General features: G+C 48.5%; 1 protein-coding gene across 3 annotated transcripts in view; it reads right to left on the reverse strand.

The window, feature by feature from the left end:
• LOC311237160 (uncharacterized protein) overlaps positions 1-12,500 on the reverse strand; it is a 25,130-nt gene that overhangs the window by 5,548 nt on the left and 7,082 nt on the right. For 2 of the 3 annotated variants that reach the window (XM_084324966.1, XM_084324967.1), the window contains exon 4: positions 10,968-12,500. This exon is cut by the window's right edge. The exons of the other annotated variant lie outside the window; for it this stretch is intronic. The gene's annotated coding sequence lies outside the window, so the exon portion shown is untranslated. Of the gene's footprint in view, positions 1-10,967 lie in introns of those variants that run through there. 3 annotated transcript variants of the gene reach the window in all.

A 12,500-nucleotide genomic window follows, 5' to 3' on the forward strand; every position in this document is an offset into this window, starting at 1 on the left:
AGCAGCTTTTAGAGGTCATTACATCTGAAATGAAGAAATTGAAGGAATGGTTTGATAGAAACAAATTATCATTGAACTTGAGCAAAACTAAAATTATGTTGTTTGGAAACTGTAGATTGGATACTCAGGTACAAGTTAAAATAAATGATGTGATTATTGAAAGAGTTTATGAAAATAAATTCATAGGTGTAATAATAGACCATAAAATCTGTTGGAAACCTCACATAAAACATGTCCAATCTTAACTCTCACAAAGTATTTCAGTCATGAGTAAAGTAAAGCACATTCTGGATAGAAAATCACTCTACATTCTCTACTGTTCACTAGTTTTACCATATTTAAATTACTGTGCTGAAGTCTGGGGAAACAATTATAAGTCTACACTACAACCACTTTTTATACTCCAAAAAAGGGCCATAAGGATAGTTCACATTGCAGGTTATTGTGATCACACTAACATATTGTTTTTGGAGTCAAAGACATTGAAGTTAAATGATCTTGTGGAATTTAAAACGGCACAATTAATGTATAAAGCAAAAAGTCATGCACTTCCAAGAAACATTCAAGAATTGTTCTTTGATAGGGAGGGGGGTTATAATCTGAGGGGAGAACACAATTTAAAAGTGCTAAACGTACGCACTACCATGAGAAACACTGCATCTCGATATGTGGAGTGAAACTGTGGAACAGTCTAAATGTGGTGCTAAAGCAATGTCCAAACATGAGACAATTCAAACTGATGTATAAGGAAATTATGTTCACAAGGTACAGGGATGAGGAAGGGACTTGATATTCACGGGTGTTTACATTTTTTATTTTGTTTTCTATTTTATTTCTTTCATGTTTTACATATATAGTTTTTGTTTTTTGTTTTGCATATATATATATATATATATTTCTTTTTCTTTTCTTTTTTATGTTTTAAAATAGTACACTCATTTGAGTAGTGGAAAAGGGGTAGGATTAAATAAGTGTACTCCTTTTCGAACATGTAGATTGAGTTGTTTTGCTTTTTGTTATTGTTTGTTTGTGTGAGGTTTTGCCCGCTGCTCACTACCTTTTCTCTGTCTTCTTTAAGCCTACTGTTAGGAATTCCCTACTCACTCTCTCTAGCCCCCACCCTCTCGTTCCTTACCCTTAGTGGCCACACCTGTTTGATATTCTATTATCTCTCGCACCTGTGATGGCAGGCTAATTAGTCCCCCTGTGGGCTTTAAATACCAGGGCGCTTCCCCTCGTTTTGGCGTGGGGTCGTGTTGTATTCATGCTGAGTCATATTCTCTAACATCTAGACTCTTTCGGGAGATCCTCTGGTCTACCAATGCTGTAAGATGGATCTCTCCAGCCTTGAGATGTTTGCTCCAGCCTTCGTCTGCTGTCGCCGTAGCCTGTGGAGGAGACTGTTCTGCGCTCCCTGTAAACTCCACGGGAGGCACCCCAGCGCTCCACTGCAGACCCCAGCGCAGCTGTTCGTCCTGACGCACATCTAGACCAGCGCGCAACGCGCATCTTCAAGGGCTTTGGCCACCTGTCGCCGTTTGCCTGGAGGGAGACATTGTACTGCGCTCTCTAATTCTCTACGGGAGGTATTCCAGTGTTCCACTCCAGACCAGCGCGCCAGATGCGCTCAAGCCTTCGCCACCTGCCGCCGTTTGCCTGGAGGGAGACACTGTACTGCGCTCTCTAATCCTCTACGGGAGGTATTCCAGTGTTCCACTTCAGACCTTCGAGCTTGGCACGCTCCTCCGTACCAGCGCACAGACGCGCATCTTCCAGACCTTCGAGCTTGGCACGCTCCTCCGTACCAGCGCACAGACGCGCATCTTCCAGACCTTCGAGCTTGGCACGCTCCTCCGTACCAGCGCACTGACGCGCATCTTCCAGACCTTCGAGCTTGGCACGCTCCTCCGTACCAGCGCACTGACGCGCATCTTCCAGACCTTCGAGCTTGGCACGCTCCTCCGTACCAGCGCACAGACGCGCATCTTCCAGACCTTCGAGCTTGGCACGCTCTCCAGACCTCAGCGCGCCGACGCGCATCTTCCAGACCTTCGTGCTTGGCACACTCCTCCTCGCAGACGCACCCCGAGGCGTCTCACTGTTCCGACGCGCACACCAAGGTGTGGCGCGCACTCTGTTCCTCGGCTCCGTCAGTGGCTACCCGGTGGACGACATCCTCGCCACCGCCACTGTTCCGACGCGCACACCAAGGTGTGGCGCGCACTCTGTTCCTCGGCTCTGTCAGTGGCTACCCGGTGGACGACATCCTCGCCACCGCCACTGTTCCGACGCGCACACCAAGGTGTGGCGCGCACTCTGTTCCTCGGCTCCGTCAGTGGCTACCCGGTGGACGACATCCTCGCCACCGCCACTGTTCCGACGCGCACACCAAGGTGTGGCGCGCACTCTGTTCCTCGGCTCCGTCAGTGGCTACCCGGTGGACGACATCCTCGCCACCGCCACTGTTCCGACGCGCACACCAAGGTGTGGCGCGCACTCTGTTCCTCGGCTCCGTCAGTGGCTACCCGGTGGACGACATCCTCGCCACCGCCACTGTTCCGACGCGCACACCAAGGTGTGGCGCGCACTCTGTTCCTCGGCTCCGACAGCGGCTACCCGGTGGACGACATCCTCGCCACCGCCACTGTTCCGACGCGCACACCAAGGTGTGGCGCGCACTCTGTTCCTCGGCTCCGACAGCGGCTACCCGGTGGACGACGCCCTCGCCACCGCCGCTGTTCCAGCGCTCTGTTCCTCGGCTCGGACAGCCAGCCACCCGGTGGCGATGCCCTCGCCCCGTTGCTGTCCCTGTACCATTACGCATACGCCTGGGTGAGTTTTGATTGTGATGTCACTCACCCAGCGTAGTGCCCTTGCCCCCCGTTCCCGCTGCTGTCCCTGTACCTTTACGCATACGCCTGGGTGAGTTTTGATTGTGATGTCACTCACTCAGCGTAATGCTTTTTGCCCCCGTTCCCGCAGCTGTCCCTGTACCTTTACGCATACGCCTGGGTGAGTTTTGATTGTGATGTCACTCACTCAGCGTAATGCCCCTTGCCCTCGTCCCGCTGCTGTTTCCCAGCGTATTGTCTCCTTTAGTTCTCACTTAGTTATTAGTTTGGACATTTCATCTCCCACTGTGTGTTTATTCACACGAAGATAGTATTTACTTTGTTACTTTGTTATTTGGACTGTTCTGCATCTGCTCTGTTTGTTCCCTTTGAATATTAACCCTCTCCTCTGTTCTGCAGAGCGGCCCAGATGTTTTCCCACCAGTCCCCAGTTCCTCCCTGTCCCCAGCCCGCCTCCGCGGTTCTCTGTCCCCAGTTCCTCCCTGTTCCCCAGCCCGCCTCCGGGCCTCAGTCCCCTCTGTCCCTAGTTCTCCTAGTCCCTAGTCCTCTATCCCTAGCTCTCCTAGTCCCTTGTCCTCTCTCCCTAGTTCTCCTTGTCCCTGGTTTACCTAGTCTCTAGTTCCTCTGTCCCAAGGCGTTCCCTTAACCTTCCCTTAGGCGTTCCCTTACTTTCCCATAGTGTTCCCTTTTCCTGCCCGCCTCTTAAAGGCACTTTACCTTCCCCTCTTGTGTTATTCCAGTGTTTTGTGTTTTCTCCCTTAAAGGGACAGTGCCCTTTTTCCCTGTTCTAAATAAATATCTGTTTCTTGGCAAACCATCATACCTGTCTTGTGTTGTGCGATTGGGGTCGGTTACAAACCATAACAGTACGACCCCACCAAATCGACGACCCCAGCCAGCACAGACGGTGTATGTTGAGTTTGCCTTTTTTTTTTCTTGTCCCCTCTAGCTCCCCTGTTAGCCCTGTTAGCTTCCCTGTTAGCCCAGTTTAGCTTCCCTGTTAGTCCTGTTTAGCTCCCTTGTTAGCCTGTTACTCCCCTGTTTAGCTTGTTAGTCTCCCCGGTTAGCTCCCCTGTTTGCTTCCCGTTTTGCCCTGTTTGACCCCCCTGTAGCTAGCCATGCCCTGGCAGCTAACCCAGTTTCCCTCTGCATGGCCCCGGTCTGCTAGCTTGGCCCCGGCTGTTGGCACAGCCTCTATGTTAATGCAGCCTTGCAGCTGGCATGGGCCCTGTAGCTAGCCAGGCCCAAGCAGCTAACCCGGTCCCTCTGCATGGCCTCCACCTTTTTGTGTAGTTTATCCCACTGCTAGGACTGCCCTTTCAGCTAGCAAGGTCAGTTTTTCTCACACAGCTAGGACTGTCCTTCCAGCTAGCTTGTGCTCTCATGCTGGTCCAGCCCTGTCTGCCAGCCTAGCTCCGGCAGCTAGCGCAGCCTCTATGTTGATGTAGCAGTACAGCTAGCATAGGCCCTGTAGCTATCAGTGCCCTGGCAGCTACCCTTTCCCTCTGCTAGCCTGGCTCCGGCAGCTTGCGCAGCCTCTATGTTGATGTAGCAGTACAGCTAGCATAGGCCCTGTAGCTATCAGTGCCCTGGCAGCTAACCTTCCCTCTGCTAGCCCTTTCCCGGTGCTTCCATGGTTGCCCCTCTGCTACCCTAGTTACCCCTCGGCGACCCTGTTTCTTTTGCTAGCCCCACTCTTGTGGTGGCTTCCCCTGCTGGCTTGGCCAGTACCTCTTGTTTTGCCCCCTGCCACTCTGTCTGTATTTGTTTTGGGTCGCCGGGTGGCTCCCGTTGAGGGGGGGGTACTGTGAGGTTTTGCCCGCTGCTCACTACCTTTTCTCTGTCTTCTTTAAGCCTACTGTTAGGAATTCCCTACTCACTCTCTCTAGCCCCCACCCTCTCGTTCCTTACCCTTAGTGGCCACACCTGTTTGATATTCTATTATCTCTCGCACCTGTGATGGCAGGCTAATTAGTCCCCCTGTGGGCTTTAAATACCAGGGCGCTTCCCCTCGTTTTGGCGTGGGGTCGTGTTGTATTCATGCTGAGTCATATTCTCTAACATCTAGACTCTTTCGGGAGATCCTCTGGTCTACCAATGCTGTAAGATGGATCTCTCCAGCCTTGAGATGTTTGCTCCAGCCTTCGTCTGCTGTCGCCGTAGCCTGTGGAGGAGACTGTTCTGCGCTCCCTGTAAACTCCACGGGAGGCACCCCAGCGCTCCACTGCAGACCCCAGCGCAGCTGTTCGTCCTGACGCACATCTAGACCAGCGCGCAACGCGCATCTTCAAGGGCTTTGGCCACCTGTCGCCGTTTGCCTGGAGGGAGACATTGTACTGCGCTCTCTAATTCTCTACGGGAGGTATTCCAGTGTTCCACTCCAGACCAGCGCGCCAGATGCGCTCAAGCCTTCGCCACCTGCCGCCGTTTGCCTGGAGGGAGACACTGTACTGTGCTCTCTAATCCTCTACGGGAGGTATTCCAGTGTTCCACTTCAGACCTTCGAGCTTGGCACGCTCCTCCGTACCAGCGCACAGACGCGCATCTTCCAGACCTTCGAGCTTGGCACGCTCCTCCGTACCAGCGCACAGACGCGCATCTTCCAGACCTTCGAGCTTGGCACGCTCCTCCGTACCAGCGCACTGACGCGCATCTTCCAGACCTTCGAGCTTGGCACGCTCCTCCGTACCAGCGCACTGACGCGCATCTTCCAGACCTTCGAGCTTGGCACGCTCCTCCGTACCAGCGCACAGACGCGCATCTTCCAGACCTTCGAGCTTGGCACGCTCTCCAGACCTCAGCGCGCCGACGCGCATCTTCCAGACCTTCGTGCTTGGCACACTCCTCCTCGCAGACGCACCCCGAGGCGTCTCACTGTTCCGACGCGCACACCAAGGTGTGGCGCGCACTCTGTTCCTCGGCTCCGTCAGTGGCTACCCGGTGGACGACATCCTCGCCACCGCCACTGTTCCGACGCGCACACCAAGGTGTGGCGCGCACTCTGTTCCTCGGCTCCGTCAGTGGCTACCCGGTGGACGACATCCTCGCCACCGCCACTGTTCCGACGCGCACACCAAGGTGTGGCGCGCACTCTGTTCCTCGGCTCCGTCAGTGGCTACCCGGTGGACGACATCCTCGCCACCGCCACTGTTCCGACGCGCACACCAAGGTGTGGCGCGCACTCTGTTCCTCGGCTCCGTCAGTGGCTACCCGGTGGACGACATCCTCGCCACCGCCACTGTTCCGACGCGCACACCAAGGTGTGGCGCGCACTCTGTTCCTCGGCTCCGTCAGTGGCTACCCGGTGGACGACATCCTCGCCACCGCCACTGTTCCGACGCGCACACCAAGGTGTGGCGCGCACTCTGTTCCTCGGCTCCGACAGCGGCTACCCGGTGGACGACATCCTCGCCACCGCCACTGTTCCGACGCGCACACCAAGGTGTGGCGCGCACTCTGTTCCTCGGCTCCGACAGCGGCTACCCGGTGGACGACGCCCTCGCCACCGCCGCTGTTCCAGCGCTCTGTTCCTCGGCTCGGACAGCCAGCCACCCGGTGGCGATGCCCTCGCCCCGTTGCTGTCCCTGTACCATTACGCATACGCCTGGGTGAGTTTTGATTGTGATGTCACTCACCCAGCGTAGTGCCCTTGCCCCCCGTTCCCGCTGCTGTCCCTGTACCTTTACGCATACGCCTGGGTGAGTTTTGATTGTGATGTCACTCACTCAGCGTAATGCTTTTTGCCCCCGTTCCCGCAGCTGTCCCTGTACCTTTACGCATACGCCTGGGTGAGTTTTGATTGTGATGTCACTCACTCAGCGTAATGCCCCTTGCCCTCGTCCCGCTGCTGTTTCCCAGCGTATTGTCTCCTTTAGTTCTCACTTAGTTATTAGTTTGGACATTTCATCTCCCACTGTGTGTTTATTCACACGAAGATAGTATTTACTTTGTTACTTTGTTATTTGGACTGTTCTGCATCTGCTCTGTTTGTTCCCTTTGAATATTAACCCTCTCCTCTGTTCTGCAGAGCGGCCCAGATGTTTTCCCACCAGTCCCCAGTTCCTCCCTGTCCCCAGCCCGCCTCCGCGGTTCTCTGTCCCCAGTTCCTCCCTGTTCCCCAGCCCGCCTCCGGGCCTCAGTCCCCTCTGTCCCTAGTTCTCCTAGTCCCTAGTCCTCTATCCCTAGCTCTCCTAGTCCCTTGTCCTCTCTCCCTAGTTCTCCTTGTCCCTGGTTTACCTAGTCTCTAGTTCCTCTGTCCCAAGGCGTTCCCTTAACCTTCCCTTAGGCGTTCCCTTACTTTCCCATAGTGTTCCCTTTTCCTGCCCGCCTCTTAAAGGCACTTTACCTTCCCCTCTTGTGTTATTCCAGTGTTTTGTGTTTTCTCCCTTAAAGGGACAGTGCCCTTTTTCCCTGTTCTAAATAAATATCTGTTTCTTGGCAAACCATCATACCTGTCTTGTGTTGTGCGATTGGGGTCGGTTACAAACCATAACAGTTTGTATTCATTGCATGTTCGAAATAAAGATTTCAAATAAAAAAAATCTAAAAAATCAAATAAAAAATTATTGGTTTATTCCATGAGCTAGGGGCATCATAATAAAATGCAGATTTACCCCTTTTCCAAGCAAACTCAGGGGACCTCAAGGACCAGTCACTATAGAACATAGGTTTCATAGGTTCCAACATTCCATTCCAATAATGATGTGATCTAAGGAGCTAGCTTATCAGTAAGGGCCTTACAAATAAACAAATACCAGTGTTTGTTGCGCCTCTCCGTCAGAGAGGACCAACCAACCTTCTCATAAAGGTCACAGTGATGAGTGTAGTTTCTCTCACCAATAATACATTTTTCATACATACAGTCTTCTTATCAGTTTTGGACTATGGTGATGTAATTTATAGGCATGCTGCGGCATCAACTCTTAAACCTCTGGATTCTGCATATCACTCAGCTCTCAGATTTATAACTGGTGACAGATATGATACTCACCATTGTGTCCTGTATGATAGGGTGGGTTGGCCTTCTCTTGCAGAAAGGCGCAACAAACACTGGTATTTATTTATTTTTAAAGCTCTTATTGGTAAACAACCTGTTTATATCTCCTCACTGTTAAATTGGAATATTGGAACCTATTCAACTCGATTGAATGACTGGATGGTTCTTAGGGTTCCTCAGATTTGTTCTGAGCTATAGGGAAGTCAGCCTTTTCCTTTGATGCCTCTAACTCATGGAATGTCCTTCAACTCACGCTAAAATTGGAGGTTCTCCCTTCCCTTGGAATGTTTAAATGTATGATTTCAGACCATTGTGTGACTACCTTTTAGTTGATATTTTAAAATGATTTTTAAACGTTTTTAATTTGTTTTACTCTGGTGTTTAAATTTCTGTGAATATTGTTTTTATTATGTACTGTACAATCGTCGTTTCTGTAAATGAGGGAAACCTCAGATGCTTACGATTTTAAATAAAGGTTGAAATGAAAAAAAAAAAAATTTGAGAGCAGAGTGGTCAAGCTGTTTTCAGCGTGTGTGTGTGCGTGCACGTGTGTGCGTGTGTTTGTGCGTGCGCGGGTGCGTGCGTGTGTGTGTGTGTGTTTGTGTGTGCGTGCATGTGAATCATAAAGTGCTAGAACTCAAACTTGTGATTGTCATCAGGTATAAAGTCTAGAGCTTCCCTAGACAATGAATTGGGAAATATGGTAAAGGTCACACTCATTTATATATATATATATATTCTCATCGCATATCTATCCACACGTGTCTGTATTTACCTGCACATAGTCCCTCCATTTACATATGTATACTATATCTGTACATATCCTACTCTTACACTGCTGGCCATTGTGGCAAATATGTCTACTACCATACTGTCTTTATACCTGTATCACTGTACATATTATACTATAACTCTGTACATACATCTGATTAGCACTATTACACTCAGTAGTACTAATTTGTATATTTCATATGCAGTTTAATCACCTGTACATTGTATATTACGATTGCACTTTACTGCTACACTTTGCACTGTGGTTGTACTGTACTTGTGCTGTATAATGACAATACATTAGAAATAATCTAATTGTCCATGGAGCAGCTTTATGACATCACAAGTTTGTGTCATACTTCTCTGGTTTCTGGCTTTGGGAGAGTGAGCATTATTATTCACATATATTGATTGAATGTGGAAATAACACATTTGAATTATCATTTGGAATGGTGTTGCCTTTCTTTTGATGCAAGGCATTGTCTGTCTGTTAACGACCAAACGACCAAATCAAATTCCTTGTATGTGTAAAACTACTTGGCAATAAAGACCTTTCTGATTCTCAAGATTCAAGAGGTTTATTTGTCACATACATACCAGGGCATACAGTGAAATGTGGGTGGTCATGCCTGCATTGATTGTGCAATAATACTAATAATAAAATAGACATACAAAAAAAACAGGTAATAAGAAGACATAAGATGTGTGCATGATAAAAATAGACATGCTAAATTCCTGAGAAGGCACTGGGTCTGTACTGTATATGTACACTACTATACAATATACAGTTTTAACTCTGTCATTATGCTATACTTACTATATCTAAACTATACTATACAAGAACCACATCGGTTCTTTCCTTGAAGTGACCTTTATATTCCTCATTCCTTTAAAGTGACCTTTTCCTCTAGTTCAAAGTGACATTTTGTTTAAAGCGATTGTTTAAAGCGATTGCGAGTGCTCATGTGTGTGTGTGTGTGTGTGTGTGTGTGTGTGTGTGTGTGTGTGTGTGTGTGTGCTCATGTGTACGTGTGTGTGGAGAGTTCAGTGTTCAGTGTTCTGATGACCTGGGGGAAGAAGCTGAGCCGTAGTCTCTCTGTTCTTGTTGCGTGTGTCCGTAGGTGCTTGATTCTGACGAAGCAGCTGTATAAACTTGGGTATCACAATCTTTCAAGTGTCTCCTGTATTAAAGCAGTATCAGTTCTGCTCCTCTGCAATAGATCTGGGCTGCGGCCCGCTGGGTTCACATGGTTCCCTCAAACCTCTGAGGTTCTAGGAAGCAGTGTTATAGTCGAGTCGCTAAATCTCGAGTCTCGAGTCTCCAGTGTTCGAGTCTGAGTCACCGAAGAAGAGCCTGAGTGAGTCCGAGTCGAGTCCCCCGTTACCCTAGTCCGAGTCCGAGTCATCAAGGTTGAGACCACCCCACTCTGGCAGTCAAAGAGCTGACGTACAAATAAAAAAAGGTCTACATTAAAGGGGACATGTACTATAAATGTCATTTTTCAGTCTCTAGCATTGTATTATAGTAATAGGAGTTAGTATCAATGTGTTTTAGTGTCTAAATACCATATTGGCGGATTGCTCTGATTCAGCTCAGATAATTTCCTGCTCCAGTAAATTAGTCCATCCTGATTTGAAGGCCTGAATGACGTTACTCAGGCTCTGGGTAGAAGACAGTGATGTGATTGGCTCTGTGGTTGTAGCTAATGCCCGCCCACAATCTACCTAGACTAGACAGCGAGTGGAAAACTACTTCCTCATACTGCGAGGCAGAGTGAAACCCGACACCTCTGCATACACTGAAGGGAGAGAGAGAGAGATAGAGAGGGAGAGAGAGAGGGAGAGAGAGGGAGAGACAGAGAGAGAGAGAGAGAGAGGGAGACAGAGAGAGAGAGGGAGGGAGCACTTGGGGGGGGGGGACCTGCCGTGCCACACGGGAGAGGGGAGGAAGGGAGGCCCCCCACCCCCCACAAGCTGCCGGAGGGAGAGAAAAAACTAAAGGAAGAGACGGCCTGTCTTTTTTTTCTCTCTCTCTCTCTCGCACCCCCCCCCCTCTCTCTCTCTCTCTCTCTCTCTCTCTCTCTCTATCTCTCTGTCTACCAGTCGCAGACTGTGTGGACTGACTGTCACTCAAAGTGCTTATGGGCGGAGCCAGGCCATAACAGCCTGAAATCTTGAAGCTGAAAAATGATGGTTTTGAGAACTTGATTAGAAATATAAAACAATGCATTTTTTTTGAAAAAAACCTTACAGATGTCTTCAATAGACTAACAGGAATTGTGTAAAGTTGCCCAAATAGTGCTAGGAATAGCAGTACATGTCCCCTTTAAACATAAATGACACAGCGGTCACCATTTCAAAGGGAGTTTATTCACTTTGTGACACAATAGCCAAACAAATGCACTAGCCATCAATACCTTATGCCAAATGATTAGGGCCTATTACAATATTCATTTTTATTTGATATAAATAGCTGTATTTATCAATTAACAAGTCCGAGTCCTCGTCTGCACCTTCCGAGTCCGAATGCAGTCAATCCCAGGAAATATTCAAAGATTGTTCAACGTGCAAGATGGGGGTTACAATTTATGGGGAACATTTTATTTCAAAAGATACAGTTTTCGAACGACCATGAAGAGTCTTTGTATTTCAATTTGCGGAGTAAAATTATGGAACGGTCTGATTGTGGAGTTAAAGCAATGTCAAAACATAAAACAGTTTAAAATAAAATACAGTTGTTATCATACTGCATACTTATAATGTTCATATAATTCTTCCAAGCAAGAATCATAACCACGTTAATAACGTTTGTAATAAACCAAACCATTTGTAAATCCGTCAAGATTTCAGCGAGTTAAGAGTAAGAGGGGGCGCAGGGGGTCCGCCAGACCACAGATGATTTGATTTTTTTTTTTTTTTTTTTTTAATTCTTTCGGAGAAATATTTAATTAGCATATTTTTATCATCAGAAGCATGAATAGTCTCTCCACTACAATAAAAAATAAAGATAAATAAATAAACATCTAGACATGATTTTTGAACGTTAACAGTAGGCTACCGGGTAGCCGCTAAAACGCGAATCAGTTGACTGTATCACTTTCCGTAGCTAGCCTAGCACGCTAGTTCACTTTCTCGGCTCGTCTGCAGTCAGCCGCCAGAGGCGAAAATGTGTGACAAATGAAAAGGAGATGACGGCAGCTCATCTGCAAAAAAAGTTAGGACCTACAGCAATCGCGAAAATTACATCACCATGGGCTTCACTGAGGGACCAGACAAACGACCTGAGTGTGTGATTTGTGGAGAAAAGTTGGCAAACTCGAGCCTGAAGCCCAGCAAGCTGAAGAGACATCAGGCGTCTAAGCACCCAGAAACCGTTGGGAAGGATCCAGACTTGTTTCGGAGGAAAGAACAGTCTCTCAAGGCGAACAAGCCTGTTGATGTTAGAGTAGCGTGGAGCAGGGGTGGCAGTGATTTACAGAAGGCTACCGAAGCCTCCTTTGAGTGTTCGCTTTTAATTGCAAAAGCAAAGAAACCGCACAATATTGGCGAGCAGCTCATCAAACCAGCCTGCATCAAATTGGTTTAGAAACTGTGCGGCCCACAGGTGGCGTATAAACTAAAATCAGTACCACTCTCGAACAATGTAGTGAAAGACCGAATTGATAAGATGTCAAGTGATTGCGAGCAGCAGCTGTCAGAAAAGCTTAGAAAGGGTCCATTTGCCATACAACTTGATGAAACTACAACTGTCGCAGCTGTGCTCATCGTTTATGTGCAGTATATCGAAAAATGAGGATCTGAAGCAGGACATTCTCATGTCAGTCAACCTTACCACTCGAGGTGAGGATCTGTTTACTGCAGTGGATTCTTACTTCATTCAA

This window comes from Notolepis coatsorum, assembly GCF_963971535.1.
Source record: "Notolepis coatsorum genome assembly, chromosome: 1".
Taxonomy (NCBI): Eukaryota; Metazoa; Chordata; class Actinopteri; order Aulopiformes; family Paralepididae; genus Notolepis; species Notolepis coatsorum.